Source organism: Somniosus microcephalus, chromosome 1, assembly GCF_052327205.1.
Source record: "Somniosus microcephalus isolate GS21.2 chromosome 1, FLI_Smic_1.0, whole genome shotgun sequence".
NCBI classification, from domain to species: domain Eukaryota; kingdom Metazoa; phylum Chordata; class Chondrichthyes; order Squaliformes; family Somniosidae; genus Somniosus; species Somniosus microcephalus.
Window position 1 is genome coordinate 79,244,980 of NC_140987.1, and position 23,638 is coordinate 79,268,617.

A 23,638-nucleotide genomic window follows, 5' to 3' on the forward strand; every position below is an offset into this window, starting at 1 on the left:
TAACTCAGCTGGGCTGCCTCCCTTCAGATGTAGTTGGGCTGCCACTCGCCTATGGGCACCTTGTGGAACTGGGCCAGGCTGTAGATGTAGTCTGCTCAGCATGCTAAGACTAGATGATATCTTGGGACAGAATAGCGGGATTGCTATTTTTTGGAATGAAGGAAAAGTCCTTTTCTGCCTCTACGAGGCCCTCAATTTCTAGAACCAAGTAATCGGGGCGTTGAAATTGCGTCTCGCTGCTTTCCTGTCACTTTTTGGCTGCCATGATTATGCATGTTTAGAGACTGGGAAATCTGGTTGCCCTGAGATGTTGTGGTATTTTACCAAATGCAATTTTTAAAATATTGAAAAAATACCAGATAATTTATAAGTAAATAAAATAATAATTAGACCTATGGGGAAGGTTTCATTTTTGTATGAAAATATTTTTATTTAACGTTTTAGATTGCAAATATGAAGGCTGCTTTTAACAGGTTTGTATAGGGCAGCATATTAGAGCCTCATCGCCCCAAGTCAGGAAATGTAAGGCCACGGCCGTGTTCCTGAAATACTCCACATGCTGAGTTCCTGAGCTCAGCTGTGCTGATATGGGGAAAGGAGGAGGGTAAATTGGAGAAGTGACTCTGGGCTGTTCCCATGTACATCCTTGTGGCCTATGTTAGAGCAGCATTAATGGGCGCTTGGAATGGTTTGTCACGCAGCAAAACCTAGGGAAGGAGAGAAAGGAACCTTTTAGTGAAAAGGAGTCTTGTCTGCTAAATGACAAAAAAGGCCGGCTTGGCGAATGGTGTGCAGTGTGTGCATGTGCTAAAATATTGGCATTGTGCTTTGCAGCATAAAGATTTCAGTTGTGTTTTTTTTTACTCCTACTCTCTTCTTGCACCATTGCATCTTGGTCCATGTCCACAAATGGCTGACAGCCATTGGATTTCAGAATCTTTGTCAGTATAAACTTGGTGGAGTTGATGTGTTTTGTATACACACTGACATTAACCAGAATCACCTCGAAGTATATCGTGTGCTGATGGAGAAAGAAACTTTGTCTCCTGCTGATAACAGTTGAAAAAGTGACAGCACACTGACGGTGGTCATGCATCCCACATTCCAGTTTTCTCTTTTTTTCCTGAAGGTGCTGATTTGTGCTGGGATACAGTCCTGTAAGTATTGACAGGCCTTCAATAATTTGCCTGTGGCCATTCTTCATGTGAGTTGAGACAACAACTTACATTTATATAGTGTATTTAACCTAGCAAAAGTACCAAGGCACTTAACAAGAGCAATATCAATAAAAACATTTTTGACTCCCAAGATATTAGGGCAGATGTCCAAAAGCTTGGTCAAAGAGGTAGGTTTTAAGGAGTGTCTTAAAGAAGGACAGAGAGGCGGAGAGGTTTAGGGAGGGAATTCCAGAGCTTGGGACCAAGGCAGCTGAAAGCACAGCCGCTAATGGTGGAGCGATTAAAATTGGGGATCATAGAATCATAGAAAGTTACAGCATGGAAGGAGGCCATTTTGGCCCATCATGTCCGCGCCGGCCAGCAAAGAACTATCTAGCCTAATCCCACTTCCCAGCGCTTGGTCTGTAGCCCTGCAGGTTACAGCATCCCAAGTGCACATCCAAGTACTTTTTAAATGTGGTTAGGGTTCCTACTTCTACCGCCCTTTCAGGCACTGAGTTCCAGACCCCCACAACCCTCTGGGTGAAGAAATTTCCCCTCAAATCCCCTCTAAACCTTCCACACTAATTACTTTAAATCTGTGCCTCCTGGTTTTTGACCCCTCTGCTAAGGGAAATAGGTCCTTTCCATCCACTTTATCTAGGCCCCTTATAATTTTATACACCTCAATATGGTCTCCCCTCAGCCTCCTCTGTTCCAAGGAAAACAGACCCAGCCTATCCAGTCTTTCCTCACAGCTAAGATTCTCTACTCCTGGCATCATCCTTGTAAATCTTCTCTGTACCCTCTCTAGTGCAATCACATCGTTCCTGTAATGTGGTGACCAGAACTGCACGCAGTACTTTAGCTGAGGCCTAACTAGTGTTTCATACAGTTGAAGCATAACCCCCCCCGCTCTTGTATTCTATGCCACAGCTAATAACGGCAAGCATCCCGTATGCCTTCTTGACCACCTTATCTACCTGGCCTGCTACCTTCAGGGATCTGTGGACATGCACTCCAAGGTCCTTTTGTTCCTCTACACTACTCCGTGTCCTACCATTTAATGTGTGTTCTCTTTCCTTGTTAGCCCTCCCCAAATGCATTACCTCACACTTCTCTGGATTGAATTCCATTTGCCACTGTTCTGCGCACCTGACCAATTTATTGATATCTTCCTGCAGTCTACAGCTTCCTTCTTCAGTATCAACCACACAGCCGATTTTAGTATAATCTGCAAACTTCTTAATCATACCCCCTATATTCAAGTCTAGATCATTGATATATACCACAAAAAGCAAGGGACCTAGTACTAAGCTCTGCGAAACCCCACTGGAAACAGCCTTCCAGTCACAAAAACACCCATCAACCATTACCCTCTGCTTCCTGCCTCCGAGCCAGTTTTGAATCCAACTTGACACTTTGCCCTGGATCCCATGGGCTTTTAACTTCATGATCAGTCTGCCATGTGGAACCTTATCAAAAGCCTTGCTAAAGTCCATATAGACTACATCAAACGCACTACTCTCATCTACCCTCCTTGTTACCTCAAAAAATTCAATCAAGTTTGTCAGACACGACCTTCCCTAAACAAATCTGTGCTAACTATCCTTGATTAATCTGTGTCTTTCTAAGTGAAGATTTATCCTGTCCTTCAGAATTCTTTCCAATAATTTTCCCACCATCGAGGTTAGGCTGACTGGCCTGTAATTACTTGGTCTCCTTTCTCCCTTTTTAAACAAGGGTACCACATTAGCAGTCCTCCGGCACCTCACCTGAAGCCAGAGAGGATTGGAAAATGATGGTCAGGGCCTCTGCTATTTCCTCTTTTGCTTCGCTTAATAGCCTGGGATACATTTAATCCAGGCCTGGGGATTTATCCACTTTTAAAGTTGCTAAACCCCTTAATACTTCCTCTCTCACTATGTTTATTTCATTTAATATTTCACACTCCTCCTCCCTGATAGCAATGTCTGCTTTGCCCCTCTCCTTTGTGAAAACAGACGCAAAGTATTCATTAAGAACCCTACCGATGTCGGATGTGCAAGATGCCAGAATTGGAGGAGCACAGATATCTCGAAGGAGATGAAATGTGAGCAGGTCATCTTACTGGGTGTGTGAAGCCTGATCCAGTTCTCACTCAGAAGGATAATGATCAAGAGTGGTAACTGTCGCTCCACTCCCAGGGACATTGAGGCCAGGTATTGCCCTGGCTGAGATTAGCTAACAGTTTTAAAATTGCGTGTGCATGTGCTTTTCGAGTTGCAAATCCAAGTGTTTGTGTAGTTTGTTACATTTGCACATGGTCTGGATCTGTGTATGGCAAAATATATATACTTTTAAAGGAACATCAAAGTCATATGGAGATACTCTGGCTACAGCCACATAGGTAAGAGCGAAAGCAAGCAAGGGCAGTGCCACTGAGCTAGACAGTGAGGGTTAGAGGAGGGCAGCTACATAACTGTACCCCAGATGGTGTCAATGCCTCATGAAGGAGGTGCGAGAAGATTTGGGAGAAAAGGGAGATGGGAGAGATGGAAAATGAGCGGGGTGGATAAGCCCGGAATGCTGCCCTTGGAGCGGTAACCTGGGGGAGGGTGAGAAGAACAGAGAAAAGAGGTGGAAAAAGTAGCAAAACAAATTGGGATTTCAAGATATCCAATAGGAAATTTTAGAAAATGTTAAATAATGTTTGAATCTAGAAGAAAAACTTATTGTGGAATTACAGTGCGAGAAAGGTTTAGGCTAGTTTAGCAAATAGACTAGAGTAGCTGAGATTGTTCTTCTTAGAACCGAGAAAGTTAAACATAGAAACATAGAAGATAGGAGCAGGAGGTTCGGCCCCTTGAGCCTGTTCTGCCATTTAATGAGTTCATGGCTGATCATCCAAATTCAGTACCCTGTCCCTACTTTCTCCCCATATCCCTTGATCCCTTTAGCCTTAAGAAATACAGGAAACTCTCTTTTTACCGGCACCTAAATAACCGGAAATCTCTCTCAACTGGCAAAATTCAGGAGTAGGTTCAGGTAAGTTTTACTTCATATTAGTGGCCGTATAACAGGGGTTCCTGGATCTGTGGCCGTGTAACCGGGGTTCCTGCACCTGTTGCCATGCAACAGGGACGCCTGGGTCTGTGGTCATGTATGGGGCTTTCGTACCATAGTAAGTATACCTCTCTGTAATCCGGACTTTTTGATCAACCGGTAGCACGCCGGTCCCGTCGGTGCCGGATAAAAAAGAGTTTCCTGTATTTCTAACTCCCTTCTTTAATATATTTAATAAGTTGGCCTCAACTGCCTTCTGTGGTAGAGAATTCCACAGGTTCGCCACTTTCTGGGTGAAGAAATTCCTCCTCATCTCCGTACTAAATGGCTTACTCCTTATCCTTGGACTGTGACCCCTGGTTCTGGACTCCCCCACCATCGGGAACATCCTTCCTGCATCTAGTCTGTCTAGTCCTGTTAGAATTTTATAAGTTTCAATGAGATCCCCTCTCATTCTTCTAAACTCTAGCGAATATAAGCCGAATCGACCCAATTTCTCATCATACATCATTCCTGCCATCCCAGGTATCAGTCTGGTGAATCTTCGCTGCACTCCCTCCATGGCAAGAACATCCATCCTCAGATAAGGCGACCAAAACCGCACACAATATTCAAGGTGTGGTCTCACCAAGGCCCTGTACAACTGCAGCAAGTCATCCTTGCTCCTGTATTCGAATCCTCTCGCTATGAAGGCCAACATATCATTTGCCTTCTTAACCGCCTGCTGCACCTGCATGCTTACCTTCAGCGACTGGTGCACAAGGACACCCAGGTCTCGTTGCACTTCCCCTTTTCCCAATCTATTGCCGTTCAGATAATCTGTCTTCCTGTTTTTGCCACAAGTGGATAACCTCGCATTTATCCACATTATACTGCATCTGCCATGCATCTGCCCAATCACCCAACCTGTCCAAAGCGTACTGGAGTTTCTCTGCATCCTCCTCGCAGCACACACGCCCACCCAGCTTTGTGTCGTCAGTAAACTTGGAGATATTACATCTAGTTCCCTTGTCTAGATCATTAATATATATTGTGAATAGCTGGGGTCCTAGCACCGATCCCTGCGGTACCCCACTAGTCACTGCCTGCCACTCGGAAAAAGACCTGTTTATTCCAACTCTTTGCTTCCTGTCTGCCAACCAGTTCTCTGTCGAAGTCAGTACCTTACCCCCAATCCCATGTGCTTTAACTTTACACGCCAATCTCTTATGCGGGACCTTATCGAAAGCCTTCTGAAAGTCCAAATGCATCACATCCACTGGTTCTCCTTTATCTATTTTACCAGTTACATCCTCAAAAAATTCCAGTAGATTAGCCAAGCATGATTTACCTTTTGTAAATCCATATTGACTTTGTCCGATCCTGTCACTGTTTTCCAAGTGCTCTGCGATTGCATCTTTTATAATGGACTCTAGTATTTTCCCCACTACCGATTATCAGTCTATAGTTCCCTGTTTTCTCTCTCCCACCTTTTTTAAATAGTGGGGTTACATTAGCTACCCTCCAATCCATGGGAACTATTCCAGAGTCTATAGAATTTTGAAAGATGACCAGCAATGCATCTACTGTTTCTAGGGCCACTTCCTTAAGTACCCTAGGATGTAGATTATCAGGCCCTGTCAATTCAATTTCCATAACACCATTTCCCTACAAATACTGATTTCATTCAATTCCTCCCTCATTAGACCCTATGTTCCCCGACATCTCTGCAATGTTATTTGTGTCTTTGTGAAGACCGAACCAAATTATGTATTTAATTGGTCTGCTATTTCTTTGTTCCCCATTATAAATTCCCCTGATTCTGACTGCAAGGGACCTACACTTGACTTCACCAATCTCTTTCTCTTCACATATCTATAGAAGCTTTTACAGTCAGTTTTTACATTCCCTGCAAGCTTACTCTCATATTCTATTTTCCCCCTCTTAATTAATCCCTTTGTTTTCCTTTGCTGAATCCTAAACTGCTCCCAATCCTCAGGTTTGCTGCTTTTTCTGGCCAATTTATATGTCCTCTCCTTGGATCTTATGCTATCCCTAATTTCCCTTGTTAGCCACGGTTGAGTCACCTTTTTTGTTTTATTTTTATGCCGAACAGGGATGAACAAATTCTGTAGTTCATCCTTGCGATCTTTAAATGTTTGCCATTGCCTAGCCACCGTCAACCCTTTAAGTAACGTCCCCCAAACCATCCTAGCCAACTCATGCCTCATACCATCGTAGTTTCCTTTATTTAAATTCAGAACCCTAGTCTCTGAGTCAAGTACTTCACTCTCCATCTTTAATGAAGAATTCTATCATATTATGATCGCTCCTCCCCAAGGGGCCTCGCATAAGATTGCTAATTAATCCTTTCTCATTACATAATACCCAGTCTAAGATGGCCTGATCTCTAGTTGGTTCCTCGACATATTGGTCCAGGAAACCATCCCGTATACACTCTAGGAATTCCTTCTCCACAGTATTATTGTTACTAATTTGGTTAGCCCAATCTATATGTAGATTAAAATCACCCATGATAACTGCTGTGCCCTTATTGCATGCGTCTCTAATTTCCCGTTTAATGCCATCCCCAACCTCAGCATTACTGTTTGGGGGTCTGTATACAACTCCCACTAACGTTTTCTGCCCCTTGGTATTTCTCAGCTCTCCCCATACAGATTCCACATCATCAGAGCTAATATCCTTCCTTACTATTGTGTTAATCTCTTTATCCAGTAATGCTTTTCCTTTTTGCCTGTCCTTCCTGAATATTGAATACCCCTGGATGCTGAATTCCCAGCCTTGGTCTCCCTGGAGCCATGTCACCGTAATTCCAATTGCATCATATCCGTTTACATCTATTTGCGCAGCTAATTCATCCACCTTGTTTTTTTAACACTCTTAGTCCTTTTAGAATTATTATTTACTGTAGCCATGTTTGATTTACACCCTGCCTTCCACTTTTGCTTTTCTCCTTCCTGTCTTTTGTTTCTATCCTTGCTTCCCTTGCCTCTGTCTCCCTGCACAGGTTCCCAACCCCCTGCCATTTTAGTTTAAACCCTCCCCAACAGCACTAGCAAACACTCCCCCTAGGACATCGGTCCCAGTCCCGCCCAGGTGCAAACCGTCCAGTTTGTACTGGTCCCACCTCCCCCAGAACCGGTTCCAATGTCCCAGGAATTTGAATCCCTCCCCCTTGCACCATTCCTCTAGCCACGTATTCATCTGAAATACCCTTCTATTTCTACTCTGACTAGCACGTGGAACTGGTAGCAATCCTGAGATTACTACCTTTGAGGTCCTATTTTTTAGTTTACCTCGTAACTCCCTATATTCAGCTTTTAGGACCTCATCCTGTTTTTTACCTGTATCACTGGTACCTATATGCACCAACACAACTGGTTGTTCACCCTCCCCCTCCAGAATGCCCTGCAGCCGCCCCGAGACATCCTTGACCCTTGCACCAGGGAGGCAACGTACCATCCTGGAGTCTCGTTTGCGGCCGCAGAAACGCCTATCTATTCCCCTTACAATAGAATCCCCTATTGCTATAGCTCTCCCAGTCTTTTTCCTCCCATCCTGTGCAGCAGAACCACCCATGGTGCTAGGAAGTTGGCTGCTGCTGCCTCCCCCTGATAAGCCATCTCCCTCAACAATATCCAAAGCGGTATATCTGTTTGAGAGGGGGATGGCCACAGGGGACCCCTGCACTACCTGCCTGCGCCTACTACTCTGCCTGGTGGTCACCCATTCCCTTCCTGCCTGTGCAGCCTTTACCTGCGGTGTGACCAACTCCCTAAACGTGCTATCCACGATGTCCTCAGCATCGCGAATGCTCCAGTATGTATCCATTCGCAGCTCCAGCGCCGCAATGCGGTCTGTCAGTAGCTGCAGCGGGATACATTTCCCGCACACATGGTCGTCAGGGACACAGGAAGTGTCCCTGATTTCCCACATTGCACAGGAGGAGCATGCCATGGGGCTGATCTACCCTGCCATGACTTACCCTTTAAATTAAATCAAATCAATACCACTAATTACACTACAATTAAATGATATACTCAAGGGCCCTTGGTTACTAGCACTCCCCGATACACAACAGAGACCTTAGAAACTATAACCACAAAATTAAGACCGTCTAAATTTTATAAACTATTAATCTTAACTGTCAAACTGTAGAGTAGTATAAATACTCACCCGGCCGTACTCACCCAGCCGTACTCACCCAATCAGCTGCTCCCTATTGGCTAAAGGGAGACTTAATAGAGGTATTCAAAATTATGAGGGGTTTTGATAGAGTAAATGAGGAGAAACTGTTTCCAGTGGCAGGAGGGTCGGTAACCAGAGGAAACAGATTCAAGATAATTGGCAAAAGAACCAGAGGGGAGATTAGGAGAATTATTATTTTTTTTTAGGCAGCGAGTTGTTATGATCTGGATTGCACTACCTGAAAAGATGGTGGAAGCAGATTCAATAGTAACTTTTAAAAAGGAATTAGATATGTACTTCAAAAGGAAACATTGCAGTGCTATGGGGGCAAGTGCAGGGGAGTGGAACTAATTGGATAGCTCTTTCAAAGAGCCGGTAGAAGCATGATGGTCCAAATTACCACCTCCTGTGTTGTACAATTCTGATTCTTGGCCTGCATTGCGTTTCAGCATACAAATACCTGTTTCAGTGGATGGATGGTTGATCATGGTGTAAAATGTATTATACCCTATAGGATAGCTCTGTAAACTTTTGAAATAGCGAAAAGTGCTGCACTACGACTTGTATTTGAGATTTGGTTATTTCTAAAGCAGCTTAGCTTTCCAGTATTATGTTTCCAAATATAAGGATTCTTGCTTTTAAGTGACCGGTTATAGTTTCAATTTAATGGTGAATGTCAGTTTCACAACATTTTATATACATTTGTTCTTGGGATATGGACCATCCTTACAAGGCTGTGATGGTGCTCCCACAATGGTGTTAGGTAGGGAATTCCAGATTTTTGACATAGTAATGATGAAGGAATGGCGATATATGTCCAAGTCAAGATGGTGTCTGTCTTGGAGGGGAATTTGCAGTTGATAGTGTTCCCAGGATTTTGCTGCCATTGACCTTCATGGTAGAGGTCATGGTGATGGGAGTTGCTCTTGGAGTAAGCCTGGTGAGTTACTGCAATATGTCCTGTAGCTTGTACATACTGCGGCATACTGGTGAAACAGGTGGGTATTAAATTCACTGGCAGGAGTGCTCATCAAGCTGATTGGTGTCGAGCGTCTTTAGTGTTGTTTTGGCTGCATCCATCTAGATGAGGGGTGGGTATCCCTTCACACTTTTGACTTGAACCTTGTAAATGATGAGCGTGAAGGATCAGGAGGTGCTTGTCTGAGTGCCCAGCATCTGTCTGCTCTTGTAGCCATAGTGTTGATGTGGCGGATCCAGTTCAGCTTCATTGGTGAATCCCAGAATGTTGATGGTGGGGGACTTGGAAATGGTGGTGTTATTGAAGGTCAGGGGGGAGATGGTTGGGCCTTTTCTTGTTGGCAATGGCCATTGCCTGGTACTTGTGTGACTTGTAAGTTTAAGCTTGGATGATGTTCATGGAGAATTGCTGATTAATATAAAACCTGGATATTTCATTTTCTGATGAGATAAATGTAGGAATACGATGAGAAAACCCTGCTGCTAGATAAATCCAAAATGATTCATAGAATGATGATGGAATAGAATCATACAGTGCAATCATACAGTTTTGTTCCAATAGCCAGTTTTTAAAGATTATAATTCTGTAATGATTATTGGATGGAGAAGGGTTCTTCACAGGGATACGGCTGAGTTTATTCCTCTCCTGCAGATGTTTCTTGTCAAGAATTTTTCATTGGGGGGAAAAAAAAGTCTTAAGTCCACTTGTGACCTGCTCAAGCTGTACAGTTAATCTTCCCTGTGAAAGATCTGAGGTGTTTTGAGTACCACTTTGATGCAAAGGGGTCCATGGACAAGAGGTCAAAATCTTCAATAAGGAACCTGTCCTTATTGACGAGAAGGGAAGAACACAATGCACTTTACTCCATATAGGGAAACATCTGCCATAGAGACTATTTTTGGAGATAAAACTTGTAATGACCTTGTGATAGACAATTGAGGATGAACATTTATTCATCCTTTTAGATGCTCCACCAGAATATGTCCATTTTCTTTTTAAGTAAAGAGATGTTCAATCCCAATATGATTGCCTAGATTAGCCCTCCTCTTGTGTACTGTGATTTAATATATTGGTAGAAGATAATCTTTGAAGATGTTCACCAAGATTAGTATTTGCTAAGTCCTGCTCAATCACCATCCTTGTAAATCTGACAAAAGGAGATCAAATAGACCAGGAGCCTTCACATGAATATGCAGCTATATGGTACCATGGGTGCTGTGGCTTCCAGTTGCCCTAACAACCTAAAGGTCAGATGAGCCTCTAGCTTTGCTGCTGGGAGGGATCAGATGTTTTATTGCACAGCTGTCATCAAACCATTCTATTAGTACAATACCAAGTCTCTCTTTGTTACAGAGTAGGTATTTATGTAATGGAAAGCAGACACTTTGGGTTGCTTACAAAGAACGCTACAGTTCTTTTTAAGATTGTTAATGTGCTGTTCATTGATCATCTTGGAACCTCTGGGCACTCTGATTTGATTCATTTGTTATCCATCGTGCTCCTGTGAAGCGCCTTGGGATGTTTTACTATGTTAAAGGCGCTATATAAATACAAGTTGTTGTTGTGTTGCCATAATCTCTCAGCTAAGCAGTTACCATAGAAAGACATTTTGTGAATATCTTGCTGCTGTTAAAAATCCAGCAACAGAACCTCATGCTGGCAACATCCTCAGGAGGTTGTCTGAATCTTCAGTGGATGGGTTGGTGTAAAACCATGCTTCCTGAAAGAAAGACTTTTATTTGTACAGCACCTTTCACCTCCTCGGGGCGTTTCATATCTAATGAAGCACACTTCAAACATACTCACTGTTGTTATGTAGGTAAACATGACAGCTCCCCTGCTCTTCGGATAGTACCATGGGATCTTTTATATCCACCTGAACAGACAGACTAGGTTTAAAGCATCTTCCAAAGGGCAGCACCTCTGACAATGCAGCATTCTCTCAGCAAAACACATTATCTGGTCATTATCGCATTGCTGTTTGTAGGATCTTGCTGTGCACAAATTGGCTGCCGTGTTTCCTTACACTACTATAGTAACTACACTTCAAAAGTACTTCTTTGGCTGTAAAGTGTTTTGGGACATCCTAGAGATGAAAGGTGCTATATAAATGCAAGTCTTTCTTCTCTTACGACAATTAAGCTTCAGTCTAGATTACCTGCTAAGTCTGTAGTGGGGCTTGAACACACAATCTTTCACTTAAAGATGAGAGTGCTACCACTGAGCTAAGTTTACACTTGGCTGTAAATCTGTTGATGTGAGCCAGTCATCTGGGAGCTCTGATCTAATCACAAAGCATTTTGAATTTGTCCTTTGGATAATGAATGGAGATCTTTTGGTACCATTGTATTTGAGCAGAAATTGCTTTTTGGGATTCTGTGGTCTCTGTTATAGTTGTGCTAAGTAAGGGTAGGTTTACAAAAGCAATACAGAATCCTGGACTCTGATATGAATAATTTTTAAAGATTATTCACTGATCTACATTGGCTCCTGGTCTGGCAATGCCTTAAATTTAAAAATCTCGTTTTCAAATCCCTCCATGTCCTTATCTCACCATAATCTCTGTAACCTCCTCCAGCCGTACAACCCTCCGAGATCTCTGCGCTCCTCCAATTCTGGCCTCTTGCGCATCCCCGATTTTCATCGCTCTACCTTTGGCAGCAGTGCCTTCAGCTGCCTAGGCCCTAAGCACCGGAATTCCCTCCTTAAACCTCTCCGCCTCTCCTCTCTTAAGCCGCTCCTTAAAACCTACCTCTTTGACCAAGCTGTTGGTCTCTTTATGTGGCTTGGCATCCAATTTTGTTTGATAACGCACCTTAATGTGCTTTGGGATGTTTTACTGCATTATCGCCTTATCTGAGGAAGGATGTTCTTGTCATGGAGGGAGTGCAGCGAAGATTCACCAGGCTGATACCTGGGATGGCAGGAATGACGTATGAGGAGAGATTGGGTCGATTGGGCTTACGTTCGCTAGAGTTTAGAAGAATGAGAGGGGATCTCATTGAAACTTATAAAATTCTAACAGGACTGGACAGACTAGATGCAGGAAGGCTGTTCCCGATGGCGGGGGAGTCCAGAACCAGGGTTCACAGTCTAAGGATAAGGGGTAGGCCATTTATCACAGAAATCACAGAAACCCCACAGTGCAGATAGAGGCCATTTTGGCCCATCGAGCCTGCACCGACACATATCCCACCCGATCCCCGTAACCCCTACACCAACACATATCCCACCCTATCCCCGTAACCCCACGTATTTAATCCTCCTAACACTAAGGGTCAATTTATCATAGCCAATCAACCTAACCCGCACACCTTTGGACTGAGATGAGGAGGAATTTCTTCACCCAGAGAGTGGTGAACCTGTGGAATTCTCTACCACAGAAGGCAGTAGAGGCCAATTCATTAAATATATTCAAGAAGGAGTTGGATATATTTCTTAAGGCTAAGGGGATGAAGGGATATGGGGAGAAAGCAGGGACTGGGTACTGAATTTGGATGATCAGCCATGATCTCGTTGAATGACGGAGCAGGCTCGAGGGGCCGAATGGCCTACTCCTGCTTCTATCTTCTATGTTTCTATTAAAGGTCCTTCACATTCCCAATCTGAAGAAAGTGAGGTGGCTTCCTCCTAACATGAGACACAGATACTGGTTTCTGTTACAAGGTATAAGGTATCAATATTTTCATTTAAATAAAGTGGAAGGCATGGCTGTGTTTCTGTTACATTCTCTTGTACTTTTAGCTTGAGAACCTATATGCAAGACTCAAATGAACCTCTGGAGGCATTACATGTGAATGACTGACAGATTAAACTTTTTTTAATTGCGTTCTGGAAAATGTTTCTCTCTTTCAGTTTTTCTTCTTTCGTGTGCATTGTGGTTCTAAGTGAATACATTCATAGCTTCTGTTTTGTGATTCCAGCACCCATTGAATCAAGTTATGGATCCTTTTATAGGCTTGTGGCTGGATCTTTATTTTGTAGATTCCTATTGGGCAGGTGTCCAAAGAAATGGGAGTTTTCAGATGCTTTATGCTTGGGCCTTGAAAATAATGTTTGGTTTACAAAAAAAACAGGCCAGAGTGATTGATCTGGCAATCAAGCAGATGAGGGGTGCAGCAAATCATACTCTTATCTGTCTAGAAGATATAACTGGTTAAAAATCTTTGTACCTGCCTGTTGAGAGAGAAAATTTGGGCTTCTTCAAAGCAACTTGCTTAGTGAGGAAAAGTCTCTGCTTTTGAGATGTGAGAAGCAGGCCACTGCCTCGGGAGACAGATCTCTGTGTCCTTCGCGATAGATCAAATAAAGAACTCGAATCGTAGAATGGTTACAGTATGGAAGAAGGCTATTTGGCCCGTCAAGCCTGTGCCGGCTCTCTGCAAGAGCACTTCAGCTAGTCCCACTCCCCCGCCCTTTCCCCGTAGCCCTGCAAATTCTTTTCCTTCAGGCACTTATCCAACTCCCATTTGAAAGCCATAATTGAGTCTGCCTCCACCACCCTTTCAGGCAGTGCATTCCAGATCCTAACCACTCCCGGAGTAAAAAAAGGTTCCCCTCATGTCGCCATTGGTTCTTCTGCCAATCACCTTAAATCTGTGTCCTCTGGTTCTCGACCCTACCGCCAATGGGAACAGTTTCTCTCTATCTGCTCTGTCCAGACCCCTCATGATTTTGAACACCTCTATCAAATTTCCTCTCAACCTTCTCTGCTCTAAGGAGAACAACCCCAGCTTCTCCAGTCTATCCACGTAACTGAAGTCCCTCATCCTCGTAAATCTTCTCTAAGGCCTTCACATCCTTCCTAAAGTGCGGTGCCTAGAATTGGACACAATACTCCAGTTGAGGCCGAACCAGTGTTTTAAACAGGTTCATCATAATTTCCACGCTTTTGTACTCTATAGCTCTATTCTAGACGCCCAGGATCCCGTATGCTTTTTTTAACTGCTTTCTTAACCTGCCCTGCCACCTTCAACAATTTGTACACATATACCCCTAGGTCTCACTGTTCATGCACCCCCTTTAGGATTCTACCCTTTACTTTATATTTCCTCTCTTCATTCTTTCTACCAAAATGTATCACTTCGCACTTTTCTGCGTTAAAATTCATCTGCCACATGTCCGCCCATTCCACCAGCCTGTCTATTTCCTCTTGAAGTCTATCACTATCCTCCTCACTGTTCACTATACTTCCAAGTTTTGTGTCATCTGCAAATTTTGAAATTGTGCCCTGTACACCTAAGTCTAAGTCATTAATATATATCAAGAAAAGCAGTGGTCCTAGAACCGACCGTTAGGGAACATCACAGTATACCTTCCTCCAGTCCGAAAAACAACCGTTCCCCACTACTCTCTGTTTCCTGTCACTTAGCCAATTTCGTATCCATGCTGCCACTGTCCCTTTTATTCCATGGGCTTCAACTTTGCTGGCAAACCTATTTTGTGGCACTTTGTCGAATGCCTTTTGGAAATCCATGTACATCACGTCAACGGCATTGCCCTCATTAACCCTTTCTGTTACCTCATCAAAAAACTCGACCAAGTTGGTTAAACACGATTTGCCTTTAACAAATCCGTGCTGGCTTTCCTTAATTATTCCACACTTGTCCAAGTGAATGTTAATTTTGTCCCTGATTATTGTTTCTAAAAGCTTCCCCACTACCGAGGTTAAACTGACTGGCCTGTAGTTGCTGGGTTTATCCTTGAACCCTTTTTGAACAAGGGTGTAACATTTGCAATTCTCCAGTCCTCTGGCACCACCCCCGTTTCTAAGGAGGATTGGAAGATTATGGCCAGTACCTCAGCGATTTCTTCCTTCACTTCCCTCAGTGTCCTAGGATACTGGTGACTTAACTACTTTAAGTACAGCCAGCCTTTCTAGTACCTCTATCAATTCTTTTCCCATCCAGTATCTCCACTACCACCTCTTTCACTATGTCTATGGCAGCATCTTCTTCCTTGGTGAAGACAGATGTAAAGTACTCATTTAGCACCTCAGCCATACCTTCTGATTCCATGCGTAGGTCTCCTTTTTGGTCCCTAATCTACCCCATCCCTACTTACTACCCGTTTACTATGTATATGCCTATAGAAGACTTTTGTATTCCCTTTTATGTTAACTCAGAAAAAACATTAAAAATCTCAAAATGCGTTGTAGTTTTGGTCTCAAAACAGTTAAATTGATCAGAGTTGAGCATTCTATGGCAATTTTATCTGCTGACTTAGAAACATAGACATAGAAGATAGGAGCAGGAGTAGGCCATTCAGCCCTTCGAGCCTGCTCCGCCATTCAATGAGATCATGGCTGATCATCCAATTTCAGTACCCTGTCCCTGCCTTCTCCCCATATCCCTTGATCCCTTTAGCCTCAAGAAATATATCCAACTCTTTCTTGAATATATTTAATGAACTGGCCTCCACCGCCCTCTGTGGCAGAGAATTCCACAGGTTCACCACTCTCTGGTTTAAGAAATTCCTCCTCATTTCAGTCGTAAATGGCTTACCCCTTATCCTTAGACTATGACCCCTGGTTCTGGACTCCCCGGCCATCAGAAACATCCTTCCTGCATCTAGTCTGTCCAGACCTGACAGAATTTTATAGGTTTCGATGAGATCCCATCTCAATCTTCTAAACTCCAGTGAGTATAAGCCCAATCGACACAATCTCTCCTCATACGTCATTCCTGCCATCCCAGGTATCAGCCTGGTGAATCTTCGTTGCACTCCCTCCATGGCAAGAACGTCCTTCCTCAGGTAAGGTGACCAAAACTGCACACAATACTCAAGGTGCGGTCTCACCAAGGCCTTGTACAACTGTAGCAAGACATCCTTGTTCCTGTACTCAAACCCTCTTGCTACGAAGGCCAACATACCATTTGCCTTCTTAACTGCCTGCTGCACCTGCATGCTTACCTTCAGCGACTGGTGCACAATAACATCCAGGTCTCTTTGCACTTCCCCTTCTCTCAATCTATTGCCATTCAAATAATGATCTGCCTTCCTGTTTTTGCCACCAAAGTGGATAACCTCACATTTATCCACATTATAGTGCATTTGCCATGTTCCTGCCCAATCACCCAACCTGTCCAAATCGTATTGGAGTTTCACGACCTCCTCCTCACAGCTTACCCTCCCACCCAGCTTTGTGTTGTCTGCAAATTTGGAGATATTACATCCAATTCCCTCGTCCAGCTCATCAATATATATTGTGAACAGCTGGGGTCCTAGGACCGATCCTTGCGGTACCCCACTAGTCACTGCCTGCCACTCGGAAAACGACCCGTTTATTCCAACTCTTTGCTTTCTGTCCGCCAACGAGTTCTCTATCCAAGTCAATACCTTGCCCCCAATCCCATGTGCCTTAATTTTGCACGCTAATCTCTTATGTGGGACCTTATCGAAAGCCTTCTGAAAGTCCAAATACACCACATCCACTGGTTCTCCCTTATCTATTTTACCAGTTACATCCTCAAAAAATTCCAGTAGATTAGTCAAGCATGATTTACCTTTTGTAAATCCATGTTGACTTTGTCCGATCCTGTCACTGCTTTCCAAGTGCTCTGCTATTACATCTTAAAACAGAAATAGACAGTTTCCTTGAAGTAAAGGGAATTAAGGGTTACGGGGAGCGGGCAGGAATTTGGACATGAGTCCAGGTTCGGATCGGTCATGGCCCTGTGGGTAGCGGAGCGGGCCCAGGGGCCGTGTAGCCTGATCCTGCTCCTATTTCGTGTGTCTAATTCTGTTAGATTCAGGAGCTGGTTCTGTGATAGTGGATTGGCGGTTAGGATCGGATCAGCCATGATCTTATTGAATGGCGGAGCAGGCTTGAGGGGCCGATTGGCCTACTCCTGCTCCTATTTCTTATGTTCTTATCTTTTATAATAGACTCTAGCATTTTCCCCACTACCGATGTCAGGCTTACCGGTCTATATTTCCCCGCTTTTTCTCTACCACCTTTTTTGAATAGTGGGGTAACATTAGCTACCCTCCAATCCATGGGTACCGTTCCAGAGTCTATCGAGTTCTGGAAGATGACCAGCAATGCATCTACTATCTCTAGGGCCACTTCCTTAAGTACCCTGGGATGTAGACCATCAGGCCCTGGGGATTTATCGGCCTTCAGTCCCATCAATTTTCTTAACACCATTTCCCTACAAATACTGATTTCTTTCAGTTCTTCCCTCTCATTAGACCCTATGTTCTCTGGCATCTCTGGGAGGTTATTTGTGTCCTCCTTTGTGAAGACAGAACCAAAGTATGTATTTAGTTGGTCTGCCATTTCCTTGTTTCCCATTATAAATTCCCCTGATTCTGACTAAGGGACCTACGCTTGACTTCACCAATCTTTTTCTCTTCACATCTATAAAAGCTTTTACAGTCAGTTTTTATGTTCCCTGCTAGCTTACTCTCATTCTATTTTCCCTTTCTTAATTAATCCCTTTGTCCTCCTTTGTTGACTCCTAAACTGCTCCCAATCCTCAGGATTATTGCTTTTTCTAGCCAATTTATATGTCCTCTCCTTGGACCTTATGCTATCCCTAATTTCCCTTGTTAGCCACGGTTGAGTCACCTTTTTTGTTTTTTTATGCCAAACTGGTATGAACAAATTCTGTAGCTCATCCATTCGGTCTTTGAATGTTTGCCATTGCCTATCCACCGTCAACCCTTTGAGTGCCATTCCCCAATCAATCCTATCCAACTCGCTCCTCAGACCATCGTACTTTCCTTTATTTAAATTGAGGACCCTTGTCTCTGAGTCAACTACTTCATTCTCCATCTTAATGAAGAATTCTATCATATTATGATTGCTCTGACCCAAGGGGCCTCGTACAACAAGATTGCAAATTAATCCTTTCTCGTTACATAATACCCAGTCTAAGATGGCCTGATCTCTGGTTGGTTCCTCGACACATTGGTCCAGGAAACCATCCCGTAAACACTCCAGGAATTCCTCCTCCACAGTATTGTTACTAATTTGGTTGGCCCAATCTATATGTAGATTAAAGTCACCCATGATGACTGCTGTGCCCTTACTGCACGCTTCTTTAATTTCCCTTTTAATGCCATCCCTAACCTCCGCCTTACTGTTTGGAGGTCTATATACCACTCCCACTAATGTTTTTTTCCCCTTAGTATTTCTCAATTCTACCCATACAGATTCCAAATCATCAGAGCTAATATCCTTCATTAAAATTGTATTAATCCCTTCTTTAACCAGTAATGCTACCCCACCTCCCTTTCCTTTTTGCCTATCTTTCCTGAATATCGAATACCCCTGGATGTTGAGTGCCCAGTCTTGGCCATCCTTGAGCCACGTTTCCGTAATCCCAACCAAATCGTATTCGTTTACCTCTATTTGCGCAGCCAATTCATCCAACTTATTACAAATGCTCCTCGCATTAAGACACAATGCCTTTAGGCTTGTTTTTTTAACGCTCTTAGACCTATTAGAATGATTATTTACTGTGGCCACGTTTGATTTAAACCGTTGATTTCTCTGACTGCCACTTTTGTTTTTTTGCTTCCTATCTTTTTCTTTTATCCCTGTTTTCCTTTCCTCTGTCTCCTTGCTCAGGTTCCCAACCCCCTGCCATTTTAGTTTAAACCTCCCCGCAAGGATATTTGTCCCGCTCTGGTTCAGGTGCAACCCGTCCGACTTGTACAAGTCCCACCTTCCCCAGAAGCAGGCCCAGTGCTCCAGGAAACTAAAGCCCTCCTTCCTGCACCAACTCTTTAACCACGCATTCTTCTGCTCTATCCTCCTATTCCTATACTCACTAGCACGTGGCACCGGGAGTAATCCAGAGATTACAACCTTTGAGGTCCTACTCTTTAATCTGCTACCTAGCTCCCTAAATTCTTGCTGCAGGACCTCATCCCTCTTCCTACCTATGTCATTGGTCCCAATGTGAACCACGACCTCTGCCTGTTCACCCTCTGTAGTGTATGTACCTTTAAGAGCCCCTGTGTACTGTAATACCGGTAGTGACCACTCGGGTATATAAGCCTGTATAGCGTCTTGTATCTTTTAGTTCACCTCCAGACTTTGTTCAGTAAACACCTGTTAAACCAACTCCTGCATTCCGTGTCTCCATTAACACACGGATACAACAGTGGCGATGAATTGGAAACGGACTTACCTGCAATTCAGCAGCACCTCAAGGAGATCGATTCCTCAGACGAAGGTCGAAGAAAAAAACAAAGGAAAAAAAAAAACTGTGAGTTCACCAGCTAGCCGGGCTGGTGGCAGGTACTGCACTAATCCTTCCTGGGCGGCGGGCTGGGGCTCGATCGGGTGGCTCTGCAGCGGGGCCGAGCAGCGAGTCGGAAGGCGGAGGCAAACAGACGGAGGGTGGAGCACTCGGGAGACGGCCGGCGCTGCAAAGCAGGTCGGCATTCGGACCAAGCAGAGGGAGGGAAAAGTCCCAGAGAGTCCGGCGGGAACGAGTCTCCAACTATTAAAAATTTCTGTGTAAATAAAAACCGCGGAGAACAGCGTTGTCAGCGGCGGGAAAGCGTGGGAGGCGCCATTTTTTCTCGGCAGGGAAGAAAGGAAAGCGCGGGAGGTGCCATTTTTGATTTTCAGGATGCCTAAGACTGGCAATATTACTGCTTTCGATAGTGATATAGAGGATTGGACCACATATGTGGAAAGAGTGGAGGTATATTGCACAGCGAATGAAGTAGAGGATGATAAAAAGGCATCGGTACTTCTAAATCTGATGGGCGCAAGGACATACGGGCTGTTACGAAACTTAATCACTCCAGCCAAACCGATGGACAAGAATTTTAAGGAGATTGTTGATACCCTACAGGAGCACTTAAACCCAACACCGCTGCTGATAGCGGAACGATTCAAATTCTTCAGGAGGAATCAGCACAAGAATGAAAGTAACGCGGATTACCTCACTGAATTAAGAAAGCTGTCAAAGCAATTCGGGGCAGGACTGGCAGATTCTCTACGAGACAAATTCGTCTGCGGTCTCCTAAGTGAAGGAACACAGAAAAGGCTACTTTCTGAGAAAGATTTGACACTGGACAAGGCTTTCAGTGTGGCTGTATCATACGAAGCAGCAGCAAGAGGAGCTGCAGAGATACAGCAAAAGCCACAGGACTTCGGCACCCATGAAATGACACGGGGTTTCGAGAGATGTTATCGCTGCGGCAGATCCACCCATGACCAGAGGGACTGCTGGTTCAAGGACAAAGCATGCAGGCAATGCGGAAAGATGGGACACATTGCACGTGTATGCCGATCTGGAAACAAAAAATCCACTGACAGAAAAAAAATCAATAAGGAAAAGTACAGAAAGGTACAAATGATGACAGACAGTAGCTCCAAAGACCAGAAGAGCGATAGCGACTCCGGAAACAAGAGACTAAGCTGTCTCAAATTACATAATGTAATTGCCAAAGAAGATTACCAGACCATTTGGGTTACCCTCACGATAGCGGGGTCCCCAGTTAAAATGGAGCTAGATACAGGATCAGCTCTGACCGTCATAAGTCGACGGGATTACGAGCGGCTATTTCCGCATATACCTTTGAAAGACACATCCATTATCTTGAAGACATATACGGGGCAGAAAGTATACCCCAGAGGGAAAATAAGGGTGCCTGTTGTATACAACGGCAAGGAAATACAGAAGTTGTATTTATACGTTCTGCAAGATGGTGGTCCACCGCTGTTGGGACGTGAATGGATCAGGAAGATACGTTTAGACTGGCACTCCATTCAGGCACTGACGGTGACCAGTAAGAGGAAAAAATGATGATGACGTCATACCTGAACGATTAAAAGACATCTTGGCCAACACCAAAGAAGTGTTTCAACAGGAACTAGGAACCTTGAAAGGTATCACCGCCTCAATAAAAGTAGAAGATGCGGCAATTCCCAAGTTTTTTAAGGCAAGGCCGGTGCCATACGCAATTCGTCCAGCAGTCGAGGCAGAGCTGGAGAACTTGGAAAAGGCAGGCGTGTTATCCAAGGTAGATTGGAGCGAGTGGGCAACACCCATCGTCCCGGTCATGAAAAAAACGTTGAATAATGATAAATCTGAAGAACAGAGAAAAATTCGCATCTGTGGGGACTTCAAGGTGACTGTAAACCCGGTCCTTCACACGGTACAGTATCCTCGTCCGAGGATAGAAGATATTTTCGCCTCACTATCCGGAGGGAAACGTTTCACCAAAATTGACTTGGCACAGGCTTATCTACAGATGGAGGTTGAGGAGGCCTCTAAAAAGTATCTCACGATAAACACACACAAAGGCCTGTACCAGTACAATCGACTGGTTTTCGGAGTAGCATCAGCTCCAGCTATCTGGCAAAGAGCTATGGAGCAAGTCCTGCAAGGGATTCCGGGGACTCAATGCTAATTAGACGACATCCTTGTAACAGGAGAAAACGACAACGAGCACCTTGCCAATTTGGGGCAGGTGCTCACTAGGCTGAGAGAATGGGGCCTACGAGCAAATCGCCCCAAGTGCGAATTTTTCCAGAAACAAATATCATATTGTGGCCGTATAATTAACGAAGAAGGGTTGCATAAGTCACCTGAAAAAATTGAAGCGGTCATAAAAGCCCCAGCACCTGGAAATGTCTCTCAATTAAGGTCGTTCCTGGGATTGATAAATTACTATCCTAAATTTTTACCGAACTTGTCAACTGTTCTGCACCCTCTTAACGCACTGCTACAAACGGGAGTAATTTGGAAATGGAGCGAAGACTGTAAATGTGCCTTCCATAAATGCAAAGGCTTGATCACGTCCAAGGAAGTGTTGGCTCATTACAACCCATCACTGCCAATCAGACTGGCATGCGATGCATCCCCTTACGGCGTAGGAGTGGTATTATCGCATAGATTCCCTGATGGCTCGGAGCGGCCGATAGCTTTTGCATCACGCTCATTGAACTCAGCTGAGCGTAACTATGCCCAGATCGACAGGGAAGCACTCAGCCTGGTGTGGGGAGTGAAGAAATTCAACCATTACCTACACGGACAAAAATTTACCTTCTTGACTGACCATCAACCCCTCGTCTCCATATTCAACCCTAAAAAGGGCATTCCCATTATGACAGCGCAAAGGCTACAGAGGTGGTCCCTTTTCCTAGGGGCACACCAATATGACATAGAATACAAAGGATCAAAACAGCATGGGAATGCTGACAGTTTATCGCGCCTACCGTTGCCAACGGTAGAAGAGGCACCTACAGTGGACCCAGTGGAGATGTTCCACTCAACCATAGTGGAATGTCTACCAGTAACAAATTCTACCATTGAAAAGGAAACGAGAAATGACTCGACTCTCTCACGAGTCTACGATTTAACGGTGAAGGGATGGCCAGCACATGGCGAACCACTGTTGCCAGCATTCTCGCAAAGAAGAGAACAGCTGTCAGTGTGCCGAGGAACCTTGATGTGTGGATCCAGAGTGGTGATTCCACCCAAACTCCAGGATTAAGTGCTAAAGGAGCTTCACGAGGGGCATCTGGGTGGAGTGAAAATGAAGAACCTAGCCAGAGCGTTTGTGTGGTGGCCAGGTATCGATGGAGACATCGAAGAAATGACCAAGAGCTGTCTAGGATGCCAGAAGGTTGAAAACGCCCCACCACAAGCCCCTCTACATCCATGGGAGTGGCCCTCATCTCCATGGCAAAGGGTACATATCGACTTTGCTGGTCCATTTATGGACTCAATGTTCTTAATCGCGGTTGATGCACATTCCAAGTGGCTGGAGGTAATAAAGATGTCGTCCTCCACCACCACGGAAAAAACCATCAGAGTATTAAGGACCATATTTGCCAGGAATGGGCTGCCTGAACAGATCTGTTCTGATAATGGACCGCAATTTGTGTCCGAAGAATTCAGGAAGTTCTTAAAAAATAATGGGGTTAAGCACTACACGTCCGCCCCATACCATCCCGCCACCAGTGGATTAGCTGAAAGGTTTGTCCAGACCTTCAAGAAGGCCATAAAGGCCATGGGTAATGAAGACATAAATCTACAACATAAGGTAGATAACTTCTTGTTTGCGTACAGGAATGCAACACATGTGGTTACAAACCAAACTCCCGCCATGATGTTTCTCAGTAGAAGACTAAGATGCCGGCTGGATTTGATCAAGCCAAACATCAGAAGGGACGTAGAGAACCGGCAATTTCAAGGCATGAATGAAAGGCCAACTAGAACCTTCCAGATAGGTCAACAAGTTTTGGCCCGGGACTACCGTACCGAGAAATGGCAGCCTGGAACTATTTGCACAC

General features: G+C 44.3%; 1 protein-coding gene across 3 annotated transcripts in view; it reads left to right on the forward strand.

Annotated features, from left to right (window-relative positions):
* Positions 1-23,638, forward strand: part of zbtb5 (zinc finger and BTB domain containing 5) — a 68,179-nt gene that overhangs the window by 5,517 nt on the left and 39,024 nt on the right. The window lies entirely within an intron of this gene.